The sequence below is a fragment of the Talpa occidentalis genome, unplaced genomic scaffold (genome assembly GCF_014898055.3).
Source record: "Talpa occidentalis isolate TD23 unplaced genomic scaffold, MPIMG_talOcc4v2.1 talOcc4.12, whole genome shotgun sequence".
In the NCBI taxonomy this organism is placed as follows: domain Eukaryota; kingdom Metazoa; phylum Chordata; class Mammalia; order Eulipotyphla; family Talpidae; genus Talpa; species Talpa occidentalis.
Genome location: NW_023601212.1, coordinates 76,994,744 through 77,009,923, shown reverse-complemented (window position 1 = coordinate 77,009,923; position 15,180 = coordinate 76,994,744). Strand labels below are relative to the sequence as shown.

Below are 15,180 nucleotides of genomic sequence, written 5' to 3'. Positions count from 1 at the left end.
GAAACTATTGATGTTTTCCTGAACTGGCATGTAAGACCAGGTAACATACAGTGATGAAAGCCATGGGTGCTTCAGAGTTGAATTAGAATCTCTGCACAACCATTAGCTCTAGGGCTTGTTACATAACATTTTTTGGATTGTTTTTATAAAATGGACATAACAATATCTAACTTTTCTGGCCATGATAGTGGATATAGTGGATATGTGTGTGTATATCCATATACATGTATGTTAAATGCCAGACCCCTGTAGGTGTTCCATAAATGATAACAAGCATTATTCAATCTGTAAGTAACTATCAATTTAATGTTCAACCAAATCGTCAGGGGACTGGATTGTATCCTAGCCAAGAGGACACATAACACCAACTACAACAGGCAGCAGAAGGGAATAGGTCTGAGAAATTTGTCCTCAAATTGAGCCCAGTGGCTGAGGATTGTTATCTCCTGAGACTGGCATCTTTTTGGGCAAACGTTTACTTAGGTCACATTTTAAAACCTTATAAGGACATTTGCTTGGTCTTGTCTTGGTGAGAACGTCTCTGTTTGTCTTTGGTTTCCTGGAATCGGAGGTTCTATCTGCTCCTTGGTGATGGCTGGGTGATGACTGGTGCTTGGCCAGGACCCCACGTCATGAAGCTGCACAAACACCTCCCGACAGACCGCAGCTCTCCCTCCCTCTAGGCCCTGGGCTCTCCTCCATCCCCACTGCTCGCCAGGCCCAAACCCATCTCTTGCTTTCTCACTCTCCTGCTAACTTGTGTGCTTACCTAATTAACTAGCAGAGCTCTACCAGACACATCTCCAGATAGCAGTGGCCACTTCGGGGAGCTTTTGACAGGAACAAGAACATTCATTTGAAAGGTGTCTGAATACAAAGCAAAAAACTCCTCAAGGGGAGATTGTCTTGCTTGTCGACAAGAGAAATCCCTTCGTCTAATCTAGGAGTCATCCCTGGCCTTCCTTTCAGCACTTGGGAATTAATAATTGCTGACTTTCTAATTGTTTGGGCTGATAAAACTGTCAAGTACACACAAGTTATATCAAAACCAGCTGCACGCCACTCTCTTTTGTGAGCACATATGTCAAAATCTGTTTTTCTAAATCCAAACTCTCTGTCTTCTCTGTAGAAAAACATAATTAGCCTTTTGCAGTGATAATTTCCTATTTGTACGAGGCAGGAGCTCTCTCTCTGGCTGAACAACTAAAGACCTAAAAAAATTACATTTCTATATATTTTTTTAAATTCGGTTAGGTCAACACTCTAGCAATATCAAACTTAGATAAATACTGAACAATGTCTTTTCAAAAAGAAAAGTATTAAGGGGCTTTTCTTTTCTGGAACCCTGAAAAGTTTGTTTTATTTTTTAATATAAATAGTTTTTGATGCTATAGTTATGAAGTAAGAAAGAAGGGCTTTATCTCCAAAATAAAAGACAAGTTAGGGGTATGATTCAATCTTTAAAATTTCGTTTCCCTATAAAAATACTGATAGCATGTAATTTTATTAGTACAAATACGGAATTGAATGTTTCATACTTAATCTATCTACATTGCAAACATTGGTTTTATGTGTAATTTAAGTTACTATCTCCATAGCCAGTCTAAAATTATTTGGATAAAATTATTCCCACCAAAATGAAATGATGTTGATACCTAAAATTAACAGATGTTAATTTTTTAAGTTCTTAAAATGCTACAAATCATAAGCACTTAATATGTTAGTCAAATTATAATTATCTGAACCATAACTAACTTGATGACCTTAAACACATATTTAAGTAGTTCAAAATGACCTCTTAATGCTTGAATCCCGCTAGGATTCTATTTCCTACATGAGGCATTCGAATCATTGGTCACTAGACATAACTTACCCTTACTTCTTAAAATAGCAATAGATTAACAAATTATGCAATTATTTTAGACCATTTTACATATTTACATTTCCTTATTCAATCTTCTCTCATGCAAATTATTTAAATGAAATGAGTGTCTATAGAAAAAATGAAGTACATGATGCTGGAGTTCCTATAACTAGTTTTCTTTTTTATTTGAGAAAAAAAGCCCACCCTCTTTTTATTCATGATTTTTGCAGAAGTGCTGGAGTCTTGTTTGGATACTCCTGATTTAATATGATGTATTGATGGTTCATACTTAAAAAGAAAAACTGCCAAGAGACTGTGCTATACACAACTGAATTTACTCTTGAAATTTAAGCTTCTCAGAGAAGTTAAATCAGTTTAGATACCTAAATAAATTGCCTCACCCAAACCTACTAACTCATAAGAGATAAAAGAACAAATATGTACCCTATCAGAGGTAAATGATTTGAGGTTAATCCATGACTTAAGTGACTTAAAACCAAACCAAAAAAAGATTTTATGGCCACTGCTGGAACCCCATAGAATGGACACAGAGTTGGTCAACTCTTGTTGTAATAGATGATGCTTTCAGTCCCTAGAAAGCCTGTGTCCCACTAGGATTCTATTTCCTAAATGAATATTAGACTTATGACTGCCTCACACAATTTGCCCTTGTGTGGGGGTAGATATTTGATTAGACTAGTAGATATTTCAAACTACCTCCTCTCCCAGAAACCTCTGGAATAGTGTCACATAGGACACTCCTAGGAGGAATAACAGGTGTTTCTTCAGGCCAACTCTCTTAGTCGAAATTTCCACAGTATCTGTACCTGGTCATGGACTTTCACAGGTGTCATAAATAACACATATGCTCTGGAAAATCCATTAATGCATCTAAGTCCATTGGCCAGAGTTGGCAGGTACAGTCCCATAGCACTGAATTTCCTCTAAGCTTGTACCACCTATGTTAATACTCCAGGGCAAGTGAAAAATTCCAAGACTAGAAGAAAAGAAAAAGCCACCTGGGTCTCTAAAATTGATCCTGCTGGATCCTGGGAGATATTTTCATGGCCTGGGTTTTATAATCTAGACCTCTTGCTTTGAGACAAGGACTAATATCCCCTGGTTTCTGGTCATCGTGTTGCGGTTGTCTGATGTGTCCTTCCAGATTCTGACCTGCTCCTGTGAAGCCATTGTCACGTTAGGTAACTCAACAATTTACTTACAATAGGAGGGAAAGGAGGGACTGACCTGAACTGATTACAGATAGGTTCAGGGGCACATTCTTGATTCTATCAGCAAAATCTCAGCAGTCTGGATGTCACAGATCACTACACTGTATTTGTCTTTGCCTAAACAGGTAGAACAGGAAAGCAAAAGGTGTCCTAAAGTCCGAAGACCAGTTTGCCACTTACAGCTTGGCCTTGGAGAGGTCAGGTTCTGGTGTTGCTCACCACAGACTATGGTGTTGCCTGCTGGACAGCAGCAATTTCAGAGAGCAGTGACATCAGACAAAGTTACCTGTGATGACCATGAAGTCAACAATAACCAAGTTCACCCCATAATTGTGCCTCAGCCTATGAAAACCATCTTGTACAAAACCTTCCATTCCAAGATAGTGGGAGTGATGGCCTGTCTTCACCCTGACAGCTTTGACCTTGCTCTTGCCTATCCTGCTTCCACATGAGCGTGATCATGATAACCTATCATGGAATTGCCTCCTCTTCCTGGGGGCATCCAATCCAAAATAAAGTCAATCTTCCCTACAATTTCCCAAAATTACCCAATCAAAGCCCAAGTCATGTCAGTCCCTTCCAGCACCCTCTACTGAGGTGACCCTGATTTCCCCAGGGGGTTTCTCCCTCATCTCCATGAGCAATAATCCCAACATGTTCAGCCACCGATGTGTTCTGGTTTGCCTTTGGCTAGAGAGCATTTATGCCCAAATCTTTGCCACAGAGACAAATAACAAAATAATTAATAAAAGCCTTTCAAGTTTAAAGCCATCCTATTAGGATAAACTTTTATTTTACAAGCTAGACTAGAAATACTCAGTAAAGGAAACAATAAATGTGCTTATAGCCAAAGAAGTTTTTTTACTTACTTTTCAGTGGATGCTGTGATATGTAAATTCCAGTGGACACTTTTCAAAGAAGCTAGCAATCTTTTTATTAAAAAATGACAATACTTATAGTTCACTGGAAATTATAGCCTTTGCAGCTATTTATAGTCATGGTGAAAATATTTGGATATTCACTTAAAAATGAACAAGGAGTGATAAAGAAGTTAGCTGCTCCACAATGCCTCAGTAGGGCATGTCAACAATTGAAGAACGGAAGTTCAGGAAGTCTCAATATAATAATGCCCCCTCCATGGATCTTACTGGCAACACTTGCAAATCCACATATTCATCTTTCATTTCAATCAATCTTTTTGAAGTTTACTAACTGATGACCACGAGGACTGGCATATTCCCTCTGCTGTTGCAGGTCTCCCGTCTCTTACTTTACTTTCACAAGACCCTCCCCATCCCCACCACTGACTATGAAAAGAATCCTGTGTGTAAGAGAAAGCCTGTCATTTGATGTATTAGGAAACATGCGTGGTGGTTACCCAAGTAGAGTTTGGTGAGCCCTTCTCTCCTTTGTTTCAAAAATGAAGTCTGGGTGAAAGGGGATTTTCAAAATCATCTTAAGGGATTCTTTAGCAGAAAGCTTTAAAGGCCACTGGTCCAGTTTGTAAGCTGGTTTTTGGCCATGGTGGGCCTAGAGCCTGTGGAGAGGATGACTTGTGACATGGTCTCAATGGAGGACTGGAGTGGGACTTGTGGATTAAGTTGGGGCAGGAGCTGATGCTCTACCTAGCAGTTAAGGATAAAAGGGGAGACACGGGGTGTGACAAGTGGAGAGGGAAGAAGTGTTGGTCTGGTTCGAAAGAACTTCATGCAGGATATATACGAACTGCAGTTATACTTGCAGAGCTCTTGCTAAAGTTGTATGTTAAGGCAGCCTTTAAATCTTAACTAAAGTACTCAGTTAATTAAAATATGTACAGCTATGATAAGAAGTGATATTATTTCTCAGAATCACTCTCAGCAAATCCATGTTCATGTTCCAGACATTCCCATCAAGAAAGTTAGGCTGAGCTAGCGCAACATCAAAAGACCACTCAGAAACACACTCTCAATATTTATCAGTTCTTTGGTAATTCTTGTATGCCAGATAGCAGGGCACGTCACTTTCACTACAGAAAAAATGTGTTTCAGTTTCCTCTGTTACCCTCCACCAGAGCGAAGGCAGATCTGTGTACCCAGACCATGCAGTTAACACAGGAACACACAGGCTGGATAAGAAACCACCACTGGCCACGCATGTAGGATTAAGAGAAGAGGCAGAGAAACACCTCAGCTTTGAAGCATTCATCATGAATTTGCAAAGACAAAGAGATGGAAAAGGAGTCCATGTGGGTGGGAAGAAGTAGGAAGAGAATTGATGAAGCAGTTCCTTGGAGCTGCCCGGCGACATGCATGAGAAATCGCTCAGCAAAAAGCCACAACTGGAAATCTGGGAAGCCCAGTGCTGCTCTCAGGTGTAATTATAACATGCTAATATACAAGGTTAGGTGCCAGGGAGCTGGGGCATCACACCTCATCACAAAGAAAAATGAGTTTTGCCATGTTGGCATCCCTGTGCCCAGCCAAGGGTGGCCGCAGTGACACTTTCCACGGCCCACGCAGGCCCCATAATTAAAAGGTGGAATTAGTCATGTAAACAAATTATCTTCAACAAAGGGGTTTACAAATGCTGGCTAATTAGCTTAAATTCCCCAAAGCTTTCCACTGTTTTTAATTCAATAACACAGTGTAAATTCTCCAGTTAGAAAAAGTCTAATAGGAATTGGCACAAAACTGAATAATTGATATTGTCAGCAATGGCAGCAGCGAGCTCTTCAGCACTATTGTTGCCGCTAAGCAGGATGGCAGCGCTTTCCAGAGAGGATAAAGCAACCAAGTTTAATGAATTAACAATATAAACTGTAGACAGCTGGTGCTCACCAGCCTCTTGCTGAGAAAAATTTTAAAGTACATATAAATAGGCACACCACTAGCTTGGATTCTAATAAAGCGTCATAGCAACCAGCTCCTGGACAGGCCAGCTTGGAAACAGGCTTCAACAAGCTGTGAGATCCCAGCAGGTCACTGACCATCCCCAAGCCTGCATTTCACTCTCAGTGTGAACAAGTGGGACAGTACCCAGGAAAGGGTATCTGGACTCTTACCAACCACATATGGAATCATTAATGTTAGGGAGATGAAAACATCTCAAGCATTCAAGCAGGCTCTGAGGCAAGAGTGGTGTCCACCAGCATTATCAGTATTTCAAAAAATCTAATGAGGGCCTCCCTGATGGCTCAAGGGGTCAAGCACAGCACTATGAAGCTATCTGCAACCTCTGCAGCAGGAGTTCGATCCCCAGCCAGCCAGGAAGCAACCCACATTGTGCAGCAGACCTCTCCTCTCACCTGCTGCTTGCCCTCAGCAGTGTATTTCAGTCAATCTGCCTGTTCTGTTCCCTACTCTGTCTCTGATAAATCCTCTCACCCCCACCCGCCCCCACACCTCTGGCCTGCACCCCAGTTCTTCTATGCATAAATAAATAATTCTTTTAAAAAATCTAATAAAAATACATTTACCCATCAGGAGAGAGCTTCAGTGAAAGTGTCTTAAACCAGGGTGTGTAGATCTCAAGTGTATCTGGCCATGTGCCAGGGAGGAAGGTGAAGCTCCATAAATATGGTGAATGATCCTAGAACACCAATTTTACCTGAAATTTTAGATATATACTCAATTAGCATAATTAAAAAATTTAAAGTAATAAGTAAGCATGGTTTAAAAGTTACATAATGGTGGCCTCCCTGGTGGCGCAAGGGGTTAAGACACAACCTATGAAGTTATCAGCAGCCACTGTAGCACGAGTTCGATCCCCGGACAGGGAGCTCACCCACATGGCGCAGCAGACCTCTCCTGACTCTCCTGCTGCTCCCCTCAGCAGTGTATTTCAGTTGATTTGCCTGTTCTGCTCCCCACTCTGTCTCTGGTGAATCCTCACACCCTCCACACCTCTGGCCTGTACCCCAGTTCTTGTATGCATAAATAAATCTTTAAAAAAATTAAAAGTTACATAATGATGAAAGATAAGTGTTAAAAATAACAGCAGATTCCTCCCCAGTCCATTCCCTCTCTCACTTTATGCAAGCAACTATTTTTCAACACTTTTCACTATTTTTAAAATTAACTCCATTTTCCCCCCAAATAAGATACATCTACCACTCTCTGTTAATTCCTTTTAAGACATACTAACTTCCAATTTTGATAGATAAGGATTTTAGTGCTGTTTTCCCTCATTTTATCTTTCTAATATACTTAGGTTAAAAATTTTATTAAATCCATGTCCAGTTTTTTTTTTTTATTATGGCTATAATTATCAATTCTGAGCTAAGTAATATACAGATTTTCCTCAATGTACATGGGGTTACATCTTGATAAACCATCACAAATTGAAAGTACTGTAAGTCAAAGTTGCATTTAATACTCTTAACCTACCAAACATTAGAGCTCAGCCTAGCCTACCTTAACCATGCCAGAATACTCACATTAGACTAGTGATTGCACAAATCTACCCAAGACCTATTTTATAATAAAGGTGTTAGTATTTCATGCAATTTATTGAATACCATACTGAAAGTGAAAAGCAAATGCCCAATTTCAAAATTCCAAGTACAGTTTTTACTGGATGGATATCCTTTCCATCATCATAAAGTCAAGCATCGTAAGATAGAGCCTAACTACACCCACCTCCCCCATACTCTAAAATTTTCCTAATTTAATCATTGTTTTTCCATTGGTGTAGTTTTCCTTGAGCTTCAGCCTGACTCCACACCCTGCCACACCTCTGAGTGTGATTCTCAAAACAAGTGTTTACAAACTCTTACCATCTTTCAGTTTTACTGTTTTCTGGGAAGAACTTTCCCATGTCAAACTATAATACTCAGGACAAAGCTGGGGGAATGGGGGTGACCTGGTTTGTGAGAGTTCACACACACTTAAGAATATAGGACAAGGGCCTCCCTGGTGGCGCAGCGCTTGAGCGCTGGGCCGCAAAGCTGCCCGCAGCCTCTGCAGTGCTGGTTCGATCCCTAGGCGCCGGGCGAGGGTCCCACATGGTGCGCAGACCTCTCCTGCCGCGCCCGCTGCTCCCCTCAGCAGTGTACTTCGTCAGTCTGCCTGTTCTGTTCCCCGCTCTGGCTCTGGTGAATTCTCTCACCCTCCCACGCTTCTGACTGTACCCAGTGCTTGTATAAATAAATAAATAACTCTTTAAAAAAAAAAAAAAAAAGAATACAGGACAAGACCTAAAAGCAGACACACAGAGAGAAATTTTTAAAATAAATATTTAAAGGGATTTAATTGCATAGGAGTGGGAAAAGGGAGAGAAGGGAAAGAAAATGTCTGTATTACAGGTGTGTGGCAAGAGGCCATTTGACCTACCGGCCAGTGAGCACCCACTGCTCAGAGAGAACAAGTCCAAGTGGAAGTCAAATGAGACCCAGTTCACCTGTGCTCAGTCAAGGTCCACATGGCAGTTCTGCTCAGCCCTTAGTTTCCAGCAGCCCCCATCCAGGGAAACAGGAGGGGAGTCTAGAAAGCTCCACCTTCTGCCTTCAAGTTGGCTGTGAGCATCAGTCACCTACTGGTTCAGAAGTTGTTCCTCCCTGTTTCTCTTACATTAACACTTGAATTTATTTATTTTATTCTCTAGATGTCCTTCTCTTTAATGGATGCTTCCAATCCTGGAGCACCTCTAGCCCAGTATCTCCAGAGACCATGGTTCTCCTGCCCTCTGGGAATAATGATTCTCTCCCAGGACTCTGGGTGGTGGTGGGGGACTCCTGAGTCACCTAGCAACTTCAAATTACAAGTCTTGTGGGTTTTTCCAGAGGGAATTGGCTAGCTTTAATGGTCTCTCCCTCATGATGCTCACAGGCATTCCTTTCTATAAGAACACGCATAAACATCTTTTATTTTCTTTAAAGATTTATTTATGTATTCATACAAGAACTGGGGTGCAGGACAGAGATGCAGGGGGTGAGAGAATTCACTAGAGATGGGGTGGGGAGCAGAACAGGCAGATTGACTAAAATACACTGCTGAAGGGAGCAGCAGGAGAGACAGGAGAGGTCTGCTGCTCCATGTGGGTGAGCTCCCTGTCTGGGGATTGAACTCATGCTGCAGTGGCTGCTGACAGCTTCAGAGTGCTGAGACATAACCCCTCATGCCACTGGGGAGGCCTGCACATAAACATGTTCCCACTCTGCTCTCCCTTCACCTCTTCTCCCTCTGTTTTTACAACTTTATACCTTGGGATCATAGAACACTTACTTGTGCCCTCTCTAGCATTTTCCCATGCATACACAATATTACTTCATGTAGAGATAAGTTAAATATTTGACTGAGATAGTAAATTGATTGAATAAGATGAAATTTGAGATGAAAAGAGAAATTTAAGTTGGGACTTATTTTGCAAAGACATGTGTCCACAGATTTTAATAGGTTTGGGAACACTGTGTGATCACTAAACCCTATCTGAAATATTGAGGAAGAAATCTAAGGTTAGAATTTTCCCCAGTGTTTCTGTCACTTTATGCTATCAGAGCAAAATGAAAAGGAGAGGATGGCTTGCTATTGCATTATGAGTACTGTGATGCTATAGGACATTTCCTGAATATATGAAAAGGACAATTGGCTTCATGCAGCCCACTGGGTCTGTTTTCCTTGTCTTTGAAACGATGCGTGGAGTATGTCTACAGAGCCAGATTATAAAAAGAATTGTTCAGTTGATGGATCAACAGAATGGAAACTGCTTCAATCAACAACCAGGTACTAAAAATCATTTCCATTTGTCTTTTTCAATCAATGGTTTTGCAGATAGCAAACAGTTGGCAGAATTAAGCTACCCCACCCCCAGCTCTTTTTCCAAAGCCTTTTTGTGTTGACTCAAGCAGGAAATGGCACGTCTTAGTTTTATAGGAGGAAAAAAAATTAAGAAAGAGTTAATGAAAACCTCAATGTTTAAACACTCATTTTAGCTTAAATGTCTAATTAAGATTGTGGTGTCTTGATGATTTAATAGATCCAAAAGCAGTGTTTTCTTACTGCAACTGATCACAGTTCAAGGCCTACCAGCCAAGCATGAAGTTTTGTTAATGAGAAATATAAGCTTATAGTCAGGCCTCTGGATACTGCTATTAAAATGTACCTAATCATGTTCTTTAAGCAGAATTGGATAATCACAATGAACTGACTCTTTCACTCAGATGATGAACCTTTCCATTTGATAGATTTGTTCATAAGTAATTTAACTCAGAGTTAATTGATACAAAACATCACTGTCACCAAACTTTACCATAAAAAAATAAACGATAAGCATTAAATATTTTTCTTTGGAACAGACTCTGCATGGATTGAAGGTTTCCCATCATGCAGTAGACTTTGAGGGCCACAGAAGCACTAAATGTCTAATCTTCCTGTGAAACAGAGCCCAGGCTGCTCTAGTTACAGAGTCTCACTGGCTGTTTTGATTCTAGTTCTTCGTTTCAGTCTATCCTGGTTTCTGTGGGAGAATTCACCCAGCCTCTACTTTACGATAGGATTAATATGCTCATGTCAGAAAGAAATGGAGAAGTTTGAAGAGACTCCCAGCCCCTCACCAGGACAGGAGTATGCAGGAATCTGACCCTGACCCAAAAAGAGTGGGTCCTTTGCCCTCTGGGGAGAGCATTCACCATGGGGTGCTAGCTGTGGTTGACCAGGCAAGGCTTTGTTAGAGACTCATGTTAGGGAACCCATGCGGGAAGGTAGAATTCAGCCTGGGTCCTGGAATGGAGTTAGGAGGAGATTTTAAAAGGTAGGCCCTGGAAACAACCCAAATTCCCCCCCCCCCAAAAAAAATAGATGACTGGGGGCCTCCTTGGTGGCACAGGTGGTTGAGTGGCACACTGTGAAACTGTCCGCAGCCTCTGCAGTGTGGGTTCGATTCCGGCCACCTGGCAAGAATCCCACATGCCAAGCAGAACTCTCCTGTCTCACCCACTGCTCCCCTCAGCAGTGTATTTCGTCAGTCTGCCTGTTCTGTTCCAGCTCTGTCTCTGGTGAATCCTCTCACCCTCCTGAGCATCTGGCCTGTACCCTGGTTCTTGTATAAATAAATAAATAAATCTTTAAAAAAAATAGATGACTGGATCAAGAAGATGTGGTATATATACACAATGGAATATTACTCAGCAATCAAAAAAGATAAACTCATGCCAGTCACAGCAACATGGATGGGCTAGAAGGGATTATGCTCAGTGAAATAAGTCAGAAGGAAAATGAAAAATATCGGATAGTTTCACTTATAGGAGGAATATAGGGGAACCCAATGAGATATGAGGGGAAAAAATAATAACATCACAAAACACAACAAAACAAAACAAAAACAAGTAAACAATTATAAACCAGAGATGTCCTGCAGGGGAGGGGGAGGGAGAGGGACCATAGGGGAGGGAGGAGCACAGGGGACTGTGGTGATGGTGCACATGGGTGAATTGGTGGAGGAAATTCTATGGGGACGACACCTGAGGGGGGGAAAACATTGTTTAAAAATGAATAATGATGTAAAATATATATAAATGAATGAATTAAAAAAATAAAAAGGGGGCCTCCCCCAGTGGTGCAGCGGTTGAGCACTGGGTTGCGAAGCTGCCCGCAGCCTCTGCAGTGCTGGTTCGATCCCCGGCTGCTCCCCGGCCACCAGAGGAGGGTCCCACATGGCGCGCAGACCTCTCCTGGCGCCCGCTGCTCCCCTCAGCAGTGTACTTCGGTCCTTCTGCCTGCTCTGCTCCCCGCTCTGGCTCTGGTGAATTCTCTCACCCTCCCGCTCTTCTGACTGTACCCAGTGCATGTATAAATAAATAAATAAATAAATAAATAAATAAATAAATAAATAAATCTTTAAAAAAAAAAAAATGAAAAGGTAGGCCCGTGAGTTGAGGCAAAATAGAGCAGCACCATAGCTTGTTCTGGGTTGGGCTATGCACTAGCATGAGCAGACAGGTTACATTCTAGCTGCACCTGGGTCTCTGAGCCTCCTCCCTCTGGGAAATTGTGAGACAATCATAGGTCACGATCTAACCCTTTTTGTTTTACATGTTCCCTTAAGGTCAGTGTCATGGACAAAAATTTTGGACAAGGCTCACCAGCTCATGATTTATTTTTCTTAAGATTATTTACTTGTGCATAGAAGAACTGGGGTACAGGCCAGAGGTGCAAGGGGTGAGGGTATTCACCAGAGACAGAGTGGGGGAACAAAACAGACAGACCCACTGAAATACACTGCTGAGAGGAGCAGCAGGTGAGGCAGGAGAGGTCTGCTGTGCCATATGTGGGTCAACTCCCTGGCTAGGGATTGAAGTCAGGCCATCGTGGTGATAGCACTGAGACTTAACCCCTAGGCAACAGGAAGGCCCCAGTCCATGATTTAGTACACCTGTTCAAACAACTTGGGCCAACTCATCCTATGACTCAGAATTACTTCTACCTAGGTTGTCTCATAGAGGTTAGGATACAGGGATGCGGCAGGATGGGAGGACAGTAATTTTGGTTTTATCTTCAGAATCTCTAGTTGGGCTTTCACTTTGAATGTTCTTTAACTTAAAGGATAGTTGTCAACACCTAATAGGCAAAGTGGTATTATGGGATCTATAGCAAGATAGATGTTAGGAATATAAGTGTGAGCAATATTGATTACTAATCAGAATTGTGTTGTAAGTAGGGGGTGATAGATAAGTACATAAAATGTCTTCGCAAGGAATATTTTACTCTATAAGAAAAAAAGTAAAATTTTGTTTTATGTCTCTTTCCTAGGCAATCTGTGGTTTCACCAATCCATTCCACAAGAATTTATGGAAAATCTATCTTAAGCCTGTCACTGTGCAGAGTGGAAATTCAAAGACACAGAAGATATAGTATCTGCCTCAAAGAAATTACAGAGAAGTTCCAGGTTTGACTAGAGAGGCATCAAAGCAAGTCAGGGCCTACAGGACACGGCATCAAGAATTATATTACTAGCTAACGTTTATTACAGTGCATATTCTTCATCCGGCACTGTTCTAAGAACCTTAAATATATTCTTCATCTAATCCTCACAATAGTTCTAGAGGGAAAGGCATTTTTGTTACCTTTATTTTATAACTTAAAAAAACAGAACCTGAGTTCTCTCCCTCGCCCACCTACCAAAAAAAAAAAAAAAAAAAAAAAAAGGAAAACAGAGAAGCTTAGACACTTGCCCAAAGTTGCATAGCTTGAATAGAATTTGAACCAAAGCTCCTGATTCATTCTCTTAATCACCACACTCAGCTGTTAAGTACACAGTGAGCTTGGAGCTATAGAAACTCAGAAGTGAGGCATCCAAACTGGAGAGGGGCTGTCACAATGAATGTCAGAGGGGGAAACCAGCAAGAGGTAATTGCAACAATTAACTGTCTAATTAGAATTTAATACCTCCTCATTTAAAAGATAGAGTCAAGACTTTTTTTAAAGATTTATTTATTTTTATTTATTTATTTATACAAGCACCGGGTACAGTCAGAAGCGCGGGAGGGTGAGAGAATTCACCAGAGCCAGAGGGGGAAGCAGAGCAGGCAGAAGGACCGAAGTACACTGCTGAGGGGAGCAGCGGGCGGCAGGAGAGGTCTGCGCGCCATGTGGGACCCTCAACTGGCGGCCGGGGAGCAGCTGGAGATCGAACCGGCGCTGCATAGGCTGCAGGCAGCTTCGCAACCCAGTGCTCAACCGCTGCACCACCGGGAAGGTCCAGAGTCAAGACATTTTTATTGAGGAAAAAAGATGATAGTTGAAGGATGGATGGATGGATGGATGGATGGATGGATGGATGGATGGATGGATGGATGGATGGATGGATGGATGGATGGATGGATATTAAAGAGTGAACTCTTAGGTGGGGAGAGAAGGGAAGTTACATGGAGGGCAAAGTAATCATCTGCAATGTAGCTAATGAGAGAGAAGAGCGCTTTAGGCAAATTACACCTGAATTTGTAATTTAGGCAAATTACACCTGCCTAATACTTTCCCAAGTATAGGATGGGATGTATATGGGTGAAACCTGTCTCAGAAGAGACAAGGATCAGTAACACCACGGGAGAGGAGAGGGCAAAGAGTAGAGACTACATCTAGGGCAACTCTGGGGAGTCTCTTTCAATGAGCCATAAACAAATTGTAACTGGGTGGTCCCCAGGGAAAGGGGAGGTTCCAGGTTCCCTGCCCCACCCTAAGGGAGGGTGGAGCTGAGCAGGAGAAGCTGGAGAGGGCAGGGGAAAAGAAGGAAGGGGATCAAAAGGGAGACCTGGAGGAAGCACATGGAGCAGAGTCATGTGAAGAAGCCGTGTTTACTTCTCTGCCTTGAACTTGCACCTGGGACTTGGGGGTGAGAGACCCTTGTCAAAGCTGACAATGGCAGCCTTTATCTTGATTTGGGTTTTGACTTTGCTCCTTTCCTTCCAGAATTGCCTGACTCCTTCTGCCCCTTTCCTATGGGTCCCCACCAGAAGGTGCCTTAGACTTGTGGCAAGCTTTTGGGCCTCTGGTCCTGCTTTGAGCCAATCCTGTTTGGCTGGGCATTTCCTCATGAGAAGATGGGTAACTTTGGGCACTTGATCTAGAAACTATATTTTTCTCTACTCTTCTCTTTATTGCACATTAAATGTATTAAAGTTATTTTCCATCGAAGGTCTTATGCATTAGAGAGCATGTTTTGTCTTGATGCAGCAAATGGCAGAACCTATTTAGAACAGGCATCCCAGGGTACCCCGCCTTCTGCCCGTTAACAAAATCAAGGTGAAAATGTTGAAGCTGGTTCCCACTCTGGTGTCTAAGTCATGTACATTCTCCGAGGCCATAATCACTCTCCAGGTATCCAGACCTCACTCACAGACCCTCCAAGGGGGAATTACTGCTCTGCCAGGAGCCGGGGCTTACCAGAGTTCAGCATGTGCAGTCCCAGAGGGAACAGTATGCTTTTAGAAAGCAGGCTTCTCCCTCACCCCTCCAGGGTTCTTGATGGGTCTGGAGGAGGAAGAAATAACTAAAGCAGTATTAGGGGGTTTCTGGGGGTGCACATGTAGTTTTGTAGTTTGGAATTTGTATGAGCAAGGAAGTCCCCTTAGGGGAGGTGCTACCTTACTGACTTGCACTGTGAACCCCTTCC

At 42.2% G+C, this 15,180-nt stretch overlaps 1 long non-coding RNA gene across 1 annotated transcript in view; it reads right to left on the bottom strand.

Moving 5' to 3' along the window:
* LOC129145516 (uncharacterized) overlaps positions 1-6,656 on the bottom strand; it is a 46,549-nt gene extending 39,893 nt beyond the window's left edge. Inside the window, exon 1 of the long non-coding RNA XR_008551206.1 lies at positions 6,554-6,656. This is a non-coding gene — a long non-coding RNA (uncharacterized LOC129145516). The remainder of the gene's footprint in view (positions 1-6,553) is intronic.
* Positions 6,657-15,180: the final 8,524 nt, after the last annotated feature.